Source organism: Pongo abelii, chromosome 1, assembly GCF_028885655.2.
Source record: "Pongo abelii isolate AG06213 chromosome 1, NHGRI_mPonAbe1-v2.0_pri, whole genome shotgun sequence".
NCBI classification, from domain to species: domain Eukaryota; kingdom Metazoa; phylum Chordata; class Mammalia; order Primates; family Hominidae; genus Pongo; species Pongo abelii.
The window spans coordinates 77699121-77709120 of NC_071985.2; the positions used below are offsets into that span (position 1 = coordinate 77699121).

At 36.3% G+C, this 10000-nt stretch overlaps 1 protein-coding gene and 2 non-coding genes across 10 annotated transcripts in view; 1 reads left to right on the top strand and 2 right to left on the bottom strand.

Annotated features, from left to right (window-relative positions):
* Positions 1–10000, bottom strand: part of DNM3 (dynamin 3) — a 577169-nt gene that overhangs the window by 48715 nt on the left and 518454 nt on the right. The window lies entirely within an intron of this gene.
* The window catches only part of LOC112134129 (uncharacterized), a 62084-nt gene that overhangs the window by 27732 nt on the left and 24352 nt on the right, over positions 1–10000 (top strand). Inside the window, exon 4 of the transcript XR_010141017.1 lies at positions 1–6840. This exon is cut by the window's left edge and continues 24867 nt beyond it. This is a non-coding gene — a transcript (uncharacterized LOC112134129). The remainder of the gene's footprint in view (positions 6841–10000) is intronic.
* LOC112130948 (U6 spliceosomal RNA) lies at positions 2443–2549 on the bottom strand. The gene has a single exon (XR_002913116.1). It is a non-coding gene; the product is annotated as a U6 spliceosomal RNA (small nuclear RNA).

Sequence of the window (10000 nt, forward strand, 5' to 3'; positions counted from 1 at the left end):
TGAGAAGAATTGGTGTTAATTATTCTTTTAAGGTTTGGTAGAATTCAGCAGCAAAGCCATTTGGTCCTGGGCTTTTCTTTGTTGGGAGACTTTAATTACTGACTCAGTTTCATTACTGAATTGTTGTTCTGTTCAAGTTTTCCATTTCTTCCTGGTTCAATCTTGGTAGCTTGTATGTGCCCAGGAATGTATCCATTTCTTCTAGGTTTTCCATTTTTTTGGTATATAATTCTTCATAATAGTCTCCAATAATCCTTTGTATTTCTGAAGTATCAGTTGTAATATTTCTTTATTGTAGTATCAGTTGTAATGTTTCATTTTTTCATTATGGATTTTATTTATTCAGGTCTTTTTTTCTTAGTTTAGCTAATGGTTTGTCAGTTCTGTTTATCTTTTCAAAAAACCAACTTTTTGTTTCCTTGATCTTTTGTATTGTTGTTTTAATCTCTATTTCTGCGCTGATCTTTATTATTTCTTTCCTTCTTCTAATTTTGGGTTTGGCTTATTCTTGCTTTTCTAGTTCCCTGAAGTGCATCAAGTTGTTTATTTGAAATCTTTCTACTTTTCCGACGTAGGTGTTTATTGCTATAAACTTTCTTCTTACACTGCTTTTGCTGTATTGCATAGGATTTGATATGTTATGTTTATATTTTCATTTGTTTCAAGAAATTTTTTAATGTACTTCTTAATTTCTTAATTTACCCTTTGGTTGTTTTGGAGCATGTTGTTTAATTTACATGTAACTGTTCAGTTTCCAAAGTTCCACTGGATTTTGATTTCTAGTTTTATTCCATTACGATAAGAAAATATATTTCATATGATTTTGATTTTTAAAAATTTGTTGAGACTTGTTTTGTGGCCTAACATGTGATCTATCCAGGGGAATGTTCCATGTGCTAATGAGAAGAACACATATTCTGTAGCTATTGCATAGAATGTTCTGTAAACGTCTGTTAGGTCCATTTGATTTGTAGTACAGTTTAATCCAATGTATCTTTGTTGATTTTATGCCTAGGTGATCTATGCAATGCTGAGAGTGGGGTATTGTAGGATGCAAATATGTCCCTCTTCACATGGCAGCAGCAAGAAGAATGAGAGCCAAGCAAAGGGGGAAGCCCCTTATAAAACCGTCAGCTCTTATAAGAATTTACTCACTCTCATGAGAATAGCATGGGGGAAACCACCCCATGATTCAATTACCTTCTACCAGGTCCCTCCCAAGACATGTGGGAATTACAAGAACTATAATTCAAGATGAGATTTGGGTGGGGACACAGCCAAACCATAGCAGTACTCCTGCTCATTTTGGGTTTCTGTTTGTATGGAATATATATTTTCATTCCTTCACTTTCAGTCTATGTGTATCTTCATAAGTAAAGTGAGTTTATTGTAGGCAGCATATAGCTGGGTCTTGATTTTTAACCATTTAGCCAATTTATATCTTTTAATTTGGGAATTTAATCTACTCATATTCAAGGTTATTATTGTTAGGAGAGGACTTAATCTTGTCATCTTTTTTGTTTTCTCATTGTTTTGTATATCCTTTGTTTCTGTTTTTCCTCTCTCATTATTTATCTTTGCAGTTTGGTGGTGTTCTGACATGACAAGATTAAATTCCTTTCCCTTAATCATTTGTGTATCTGCTCTATGAGTGAGTTTCATACTTTTGCATGTTTTTAGGATGGTAGAATTATCATCCTTTTCCTTCCATGTGTAGAACTTCTTTAATAATTTTTTGTAATGCTGGTCTAGTGGTGATAAATTTCCTCAGTTTTTGTTTGTCTGGGAAAGACATTATTTCCCCTTCATTTCTGAAGTATAGATTTTGTGGGTATAGTATTCTTGGCTAACATCTTTTTTTTTTTTCTTTCAGTGCTTTGAATTTATCATCCTATTCTTTCCTAGCCTATAAGGTGTCTGCTGAGAAATCTAATGTTAGCTTAATGGGGATTCCCTTATCTGTGACTTACACTTTTCTCTTGCTATTGTTGGAATTCTTTGTCTTTGACTTTTGTCACTTTGACTATAATGTGATTCGGAGAGGACTTTTTGAACTTAATATGTTTGGGGTTTTGAGTTTCCTGGATCTAGATATTCTATATTTCTATCAAGACATGCAAAGTTTTCAGCCATTATTTCATTAAATAAGTTTTCTATGCCTTTCCTGAAATTCTCATACTGTGAATATTTGCTCACTTAGTGGTGTCCCAATAGGTCCTGTAGGCATTCTTAATTCTTTTTTATTTTATTTTTCTTTTTTTCTGACTGGGTTATTTCACAATATTCACCTTCAAGTTTAAAAATTCTTTCTTTTGGTTGATCTGGTCTATTGTTGAATCTCTCAATTGTATTTTTTATTTCAATCATTGAATTCATCAGCACCAAGGTTTCTGTTTAGTTCTTTTTTATAATATGTATCTCTTTATTAAATTTCTCATTCAGAAAAATACAAAATGCTTCCTGAATTTGCATGTCATTCTTGTGCAGGGGCTGTGTTAATCTTTTCTATATCTTTCCAATTTTAGTATAGGTGCTACTAAAGTGAGCACCCATGAATGATTTTCTAACTTGTAGGTTTTCCAGACATTCAGCTAGCTTCTGATATTAACTTACTGGCCATTTGATTGCTCATGAATATTCTAATCACAGAGACAAGACTCTTCTTCCTGAAATCAGATAAATTTGCTAATCATCAACATTTCACTGAAAAGTTTTTTGGAGGGCTAATACTAAATTTATGAATTAAATTGATATTGGGGAAAGCCTCTGGAGTTTTCTTTGTATTTGGTTGGTTTTGTTTTGTTTTTCAAAAGCAAGGAATACTTTAGCATGTTTATTTATTCATTTTTTACTTTTTTTAGAAACAGGGCCTCGCTCTGTTGCCCAGGGTGCAGTCACGTAGTGTGATCACAGCTCACTTGAACTTCTGGGATCAACTAATCCTCCTACCTCAACTTCCCAAGTAGCAGGGTTACAGGTGAATGCCACCATGCCCAGCTAATTAAAAAAATGTTTTTAGAGACAGGGTCTTGCGATGTTGCCCAGGCTGGTCTCAAACTCCTGTCCTCAAGCAATCCTCCTGCTTACGCCTCTGAACTAGCCGAGATTACAGGTATTAGCCGCTTTATCTGGCACTAGCATGTCTGAATGTATATCTATTGAAGGTTGATGTTACCTGGAATATAATCCAGTTTTTAAAGCCATTACTCTTAAGACAAATCCTGTACCTTTAAAGATTATGACTTCTCATGTACAGTGTTTGGTTATTTTTGACTCTTCTCTATGTGCTCATCTACAGGATGTGCAACTCACAGATTTGCTTGCTATGTAGTCTCTAGGTATAAACAGGCAAAACACAGAACAGGCTTTATATAACTGTCTAAAGTATTGTTTTCTCGCCTTGGGGTTTATGGATATATTTCTGGGGATAAGAAATTTTTAAATGACAATTTAAACATTTTTTGCCTCATTTTATTATAATCTTTAAAAATGCAACGACATCAATGTCTACATTATTTTCATTTCATGCATGAATATTTCAGTTGGTATTTCTAAAAGATAAAAATTCCTTTTCAAAAATCATAACCACAGTGCCATTATCACATCAAAAATATTTAACAAGAATTTCTTAACATCAATGACTACTTTAAAAATATTTTAATTTGAGAAATTTTAAATATATGTAAAAGTAGATAGAATAGAAAGAACAGTACAAATTAATCTCTCGTTACTCAACTTCAACAATTCACCACATGGCCTAGCTTGTTCCGTCTATACTTCTCAACTATTTTGAGGCAAACTCAGACATCACATAACTTTATCTGTAAATATTTCAATGTATAATCCTAAAAGATAAGAACCCTTAGAAAACATAAACACAATACTATTTTTATTATCTAAAACATTAATAATTTTTAACATTATTATATATTTAGTGTTCATATTACACTTCCCCAATTGTCTTTAAAGAATGTTTTTAAGGTTATGTGTTTGAGTTTGAATTGAAATAAGTCCATATACTGTGTGTATTAGTTCATTCTTGTGTTGTTATAAATAAATATCTGAGACTCTGTAATTTATAAAGAAAAGAGGTTTAATTGGCTCAGCACTCTGCAGGCTGTACAGAAAGCATGATACTAGCATCTGCCTGGCTTCTGGGGAGGCTTCAAGAAACTTACAATCATGGTGGAAGGTGAAAGGGGAACAAGCACTTCACATGGCCAGAGCAGGAGCAAGAGAGGGAGCAGGAAGGTGCCACATACTTTTAAATGACCAGATTTTATGAGAACTCACTCACTGTCACTAGGACAGTACCAAGGGGAGATGATGCTGAAACATTCATGAGAAATCCATCCCTGTGATCCAGTTACCACCCACCAGGCCCCACCTCCTACGCTGGGGATTACAATTGCCATGAGATTTAGTGGGGATACAGATCCAAACCATGTCACTGTGATTGGTAGATATTTCTCTTATGTCTATTTTAATCTTCAGACTTCTCCATCTCTCTATTTCTTGCTCTTGCAATTTGTTGTTATTAAAAATTTTTTTTGTCCTATAGATTCTGTCTAATCCCCCAGTGTGGATTTGGCTGATTGCATCCCCTGAATATCATTTAATGTGCTCTTCCACTCCTTGTATTTCCTATAATTTGGTATTTAGATCTAGAGGCTAAATAATTACTCCTTAACTGCCTCTTTTTGAGTTAGAAAAAGGCATCTACTTCAAAACTGACATGCAGACTAGATACTAATGTTATATAGCAGAAAATGACCCCCTTATATACAGCCTTTCAAGAGAGAAGAGTTTTCTAGAGGTTTCAGGAACCAGGGAAGGCTACGGAAAGAAAGTGAGTGAGACTTGGCCTGGTTGTACTGGGGCATGCAGACCTTTAGAAGGCATCTAGGTGAGGGAAACAAAGGGAATGGAGGTGGAAATTAGTTTGATGTGTTAGGCAAAATACTGGGGAGGACATGGTAACAAATATGTTGAGAAGAAGAGTATATGGCTGAATTGCAAAATGAGTGGTCAGATTGTGGAGAACTTGGGTTAGGCTAAGGAGATGAGATGAAATGTGGTGGGCTTGAAAGGTCACCAGAAAGGATGTGCTCGAGCAGTGTTTTAGGAAGATTAGTATGGCAACTGCAGGCTGAATTTATTTAAGGAGAGTGAGGCTGGAAGCAGGAAGATCAATTATTGTCTTTAGTAAGAAACTATGTGTGAAGTCTGGATCAAGTGGGTTGCTATAAAAATGGAGAGGTAACCAGTAGATCATAAAGGCATTCTCAAGAATAAATTATTGGAAAATTGTGACAGATTGGATACAAAATCTATTAAGAGTAAAATAATATACTCAGATGTCCAGTATTGAAGACTGATATGGTGACTTCATAGATTGGGGCAAATAAACTGAGGCAGAGAAATTGGTTTTTATGGAAAAAATGAGTTTATTTTTTAGTAAATTTTGTAGATGCAAAGGACATATCTGGTGGCAACTGGAATCACAGAATGAGCATTCAGAAGCCACAACAGAAAATGTAGATTTAGAAATCTTTCATACAGAATTGGAAGCTGGAGCCATAAGAATAGAAAACATTCTTAAAAGCAATGAGCGTACAGAAAAAAACAAATTTGTCTTTGTGTTTAGCAAAGTGCCTGGCCTAGTGTGAGTACTCAGTAAATGCTTTCAGAATGAAACAATAAATAATGGAATGAAACAAGAAAGAGAGGGAGGAAAGTATTTGGGGATGGATATTCACAGTTAAGGAGGTGGAAGATGTGCCAGCAAAGGAGACCATAAGGAGTTAAAAAAAGGTGAGGAGGGTTCAAAGATCATGCATCATCCCAGGCTACTTTAGCTAAAACAAGCTTTCAAGAAAAAGGCAGTCATTAACAGTGCCAGATATTGCTAAGAGGCTAAATAGAATGAGGGCTAGCAATGGTTTGTCTGAATGATGTAAGAATCTTTAACAGAGCTTTTCTGTGGGGACGGGGGTTTGTGGATAGGATTAAAGGGGGGCCAGAAGCTGGATTAGGAGGGTGAGGTGGACAATGTGGAAAGGGGGCTGAAACAAAGTATAAGTCATACTGTGAAAGTTTGGCAGAAAAATGAAGGGAATGGCAAGGTGTTTATCAAGATATCAGGGTTGGGTCAAAGATGTTTCTTTTAGGCCAGGGAAGACACGTGTATATATGAAGTTTAAAAAGAAGCCAGAAGGCAAAAGACTAAAGACACTAGAAATAACAACAAACAAATGAGATTCAGTATGCTGTAAAGGAGAAATATTCAGAAAGATTCACCTTCCATGCCATATTCCAGTTATACCAGACCTTTTGCTATTCCCAAATCAAACCATGCACATGACGACTTGGTGCCTTTAGCCATGTTGCCCCTTTGAATCTGGATGCCCTTTTGCCTGATATTTGATTGCTAAAATCTTTTCATTATTCAAGATCTGGCCCAAATGATCCCTCTTTCCTAGACACTCATAGCTTATTAAATATTTCTTATCGTTAAGGCTTTATATTCTTTTCGTGTATTATTGTTAATTGCTTTCTAATAGGTCTTCTCCCCTGTATTTTAATGTATTACACACAGTTGGTACTCAATTATATTTAATAAATGAAAGTGGAATTTTTCTTTTTAACAATTTAAAGGAAGAATAAGAAGAGAATGGTGGAAGAATGCTCAGCTGAGGTAAAGATAAAGGTATTGGGCAGCTTCTTCTGGTTGGCTTCTGTATTCTCTTAAGAGGTGACATTCTTGCCTACAGGAAAAGTGAGGGACAGATGTGATGGAAGATCATTTTTGGAGCAGGTGATTGGCTAGTCAACAAAGAGGTGAGTGAAAGGAGGGCAGGGTCTTATAAGTGTTGGGTATTTGCAATGGTCCAGATTTTGCAGCAAGTTTTCTTTTACTAAGTGTTCATGGTTGGAAGGACAGAAAAAGCATAAAGACCTGGCATTGATGACTTGTGTAGAGAGCTTCACCATAATCACTAATAAACATTTAACAGAGCGAAGTGGCTATTGCAGAATGATGTCACAGACAACACTGAGATGCCAAGCAGGGAGCTCAGGCTAAGGAGAGAACCTAACACTACTTGTCAGGTCAAGACTCTCAACTTGGCTGCTGAGAGAATTACTTGGGATGGGTTTTAAAGACTATTGATACGTGGGCTCCACCCTCAAATATTATGATTTAATTGATCTGGGGTGAAGCCAGGAGCGTTTGCATTTTTTAAGTGCTCCAGTTTGAGAACCCTGCAGTAAAGAGATATAGGTCTGGGAAAAGCAGGGGAGTTAAGTGATTGAAGGTTCTACTGAGGATAGTGTACAGGATGAAATAAAAATGCTATTTATGGTCTCAGGCCTGAAAATTCCCAGGAAAAAGAAGTGTCTGACTTAGCGTAAAAGAAAGTATCTATGTTTTAATATTCAAATGTGATCTCAGCTAGTTTCTACTAGACAGACATCACCATTCCCTGACAGTCATAATTGGCACTAAGGTAGGCAAATGGTTGAAGGGGAAAGGAGAAGTTATGAAGTTTTCTTCTAGTCTCTACTTTAAAAAGAAAGTTGCCTCTCCCAGATAAGCCTTACTGGTTCTTTCTGAGACCCAGTGAAACTGAGAACAAGTGCAGAAGGGACACAGGATGCTCAGGAAATCCCATAGTGGGCCAGACCCAAGGTCAGCCACCCCAATAAGTCTCAAGAGGCATCCTGTGCGGGAGCTCAAAGCTGTTCTCTTGACTTCTGTTGTAAAAGTCAGGTATAGCCCCAGTTTTCTTAGTAGCCATTGGTGGCTCTCATTCATAAATCTGGCTAAAAGATTTCTGAATTCATTTACATTTCCTGCCAGTCCCACCTTTTGGGACTAATGAGTTCCACAAGTTTATAACCTGCTATGTGCTACGTGAAGTAGATTTCCTTTCATTTGCCCTAAACTTACTGCACTCTGTTTTAAAGAGTGCCTTCCTTGTTCTAAGAAGAAAATGTAAACAGAATTATAAGATGAGGACAGATTGGCTAAAGTAAGCAGGGCAGAAAAAGAGCAAGGTGTTACAAGCAACCGCAGACTACCTTAAATCCATAGTGTAGTTTTAAAAGGCAAACATGGCTGGAATGCATGATCCAGAGGGGAGCTGGGTGTGCTACACAACAATAGCTCCATTGTTCTTAGTACTTGTTAGACCCTTGCAGGGGCTCTGCATTCTGCCTGAGGCTCTACTGCTCAAATGAAAGGGAGAGCTTGAATATTTAGCAGATATTAAGAAAACGGATTAAAATACTGGAAGTAAAACCTGGAGGAAAAAGTAAACAAATTTGGATGTCTCAGGGTATAGAAGAGAAAGTTATTCTATATAAAAATAGTAGGATCCTATGTATAAAGTGAAAAATAGTTGTTTTACATTTGAATTAAAGCACAAAGAGGAGTCAAAATGCATCAGATGATGATTTAGCTTTGCTATAAGAAGGAACTTCCTGATACCTATTATTATATGTAAGACCAAGTGGAGATAGAAAACTTTGCATTTTATTTTGTTTTGAATGTTCATAATTCCAAAATGATTTGGGGTTCATCTTGCCTTTGTACATCCCTCAGTGGATTATAAAGATAGCTAAATGAGTTATTTACCCAGAGGGATATGGTAATATTGAATTAGGCATCTTACAAAATAAATTTGTGATGAAAATACTAATATGTACACTTTTAAAAACTATAAGGAAACAATCAATTTTTAAAAAAAATCAATTTTAGTGTGCTAAAGTAGACTAAATAGTAGACTAAACTATCTGTTGCATTTTTTTTTCCTCCAAGGTCATAGTATACAGTTGATTATAGGAAAGTCTTGTGTTTTAATGGAAAATAGGGCAAAGGTTATGTGCAACAGGAATCCAGTCATGTGGAGCTTGCAGAACGCAGGTTAGGCTCATAAAACTGCTCATTAAAATGCTGTGTTCTGAAGCAAAAGCAAATAAATGAGCTCAGGGAAAAGAGCCGCAGAAAATTGTCTAGAAATATTTCCATGAAAGACTGTGAAAATAGTCCTTCCCAGTCATAAGAAACGTGCAGATATTGCTTATACAAATAGCCCACACTTAAAAGACTTTTAAATACCTTCCCTGAAATGCTGGTTTTGACCTTCTGCCAAGAGCTACTTAATGTTTTGTTTTTTTTAAATTTTTCTGAATAGACTGTATGATGAGTAAAAAATAAAAAGGCATATACACCAGAAGCTTTTAAAACAGCATGAGAAGAACAGTTTGGTTATTACCCCCCACTCCAAATTGTAGTTTAAACTTAGCAAGTGCACAAGTTCTACAATGGTTTTAAATGCCAATCTCAAATTAAAGAAATTAAGACAAAAAAACTTCAAGATTTATAGGGCTCCCTGATTCTCTACATTTTACTATCTTACAGTAGAGAAAACATAGATTGAGGAATCTAAAAAAAAAGTAATAGTTATGGCTTGCTGGCGAAATAATGAACAGCAAGAAGACTTCTAAGAAGACAGCCCCAAAGCAATTCAGACAGACCATGCTTACACAACGGCTGGCTCGTCTATGCGGCCTCAAGCCAAAAACAACAGCCAGCAGCTCCCATCACTTATAAAGGAAACTGCACTACTTGATGCCGATTAAGAGTGTGTGTGTGTGTGTGTGTGTGTGTGTGTGTTGTGGGAGTTGTTCAGATGCCCATCTGATTTTCAGTATAAATTCAGTGATGCCCCAGGCCCCCTCTGAGCCACCAGAGGGGCAACCAGGTGAAATCTCACCATGCCAAGTGATTAGCCAGAGTGAAGCCAGCTCACAGAAAACAGACTGCTCCAGAAAGAAGCACAAGTAATGAGTCATGTGGTCTGAAATCACACTGACTACTCTGTCTGTGGCTTTTTTTTCCTTGCACCATTTCCACAGTGTGTTAGAATCAGGAAGGGAGACCCGGAAAGGAGTCAGATATGAGCATGGAAATTTTATGTGCTTTTTATTATCTTAA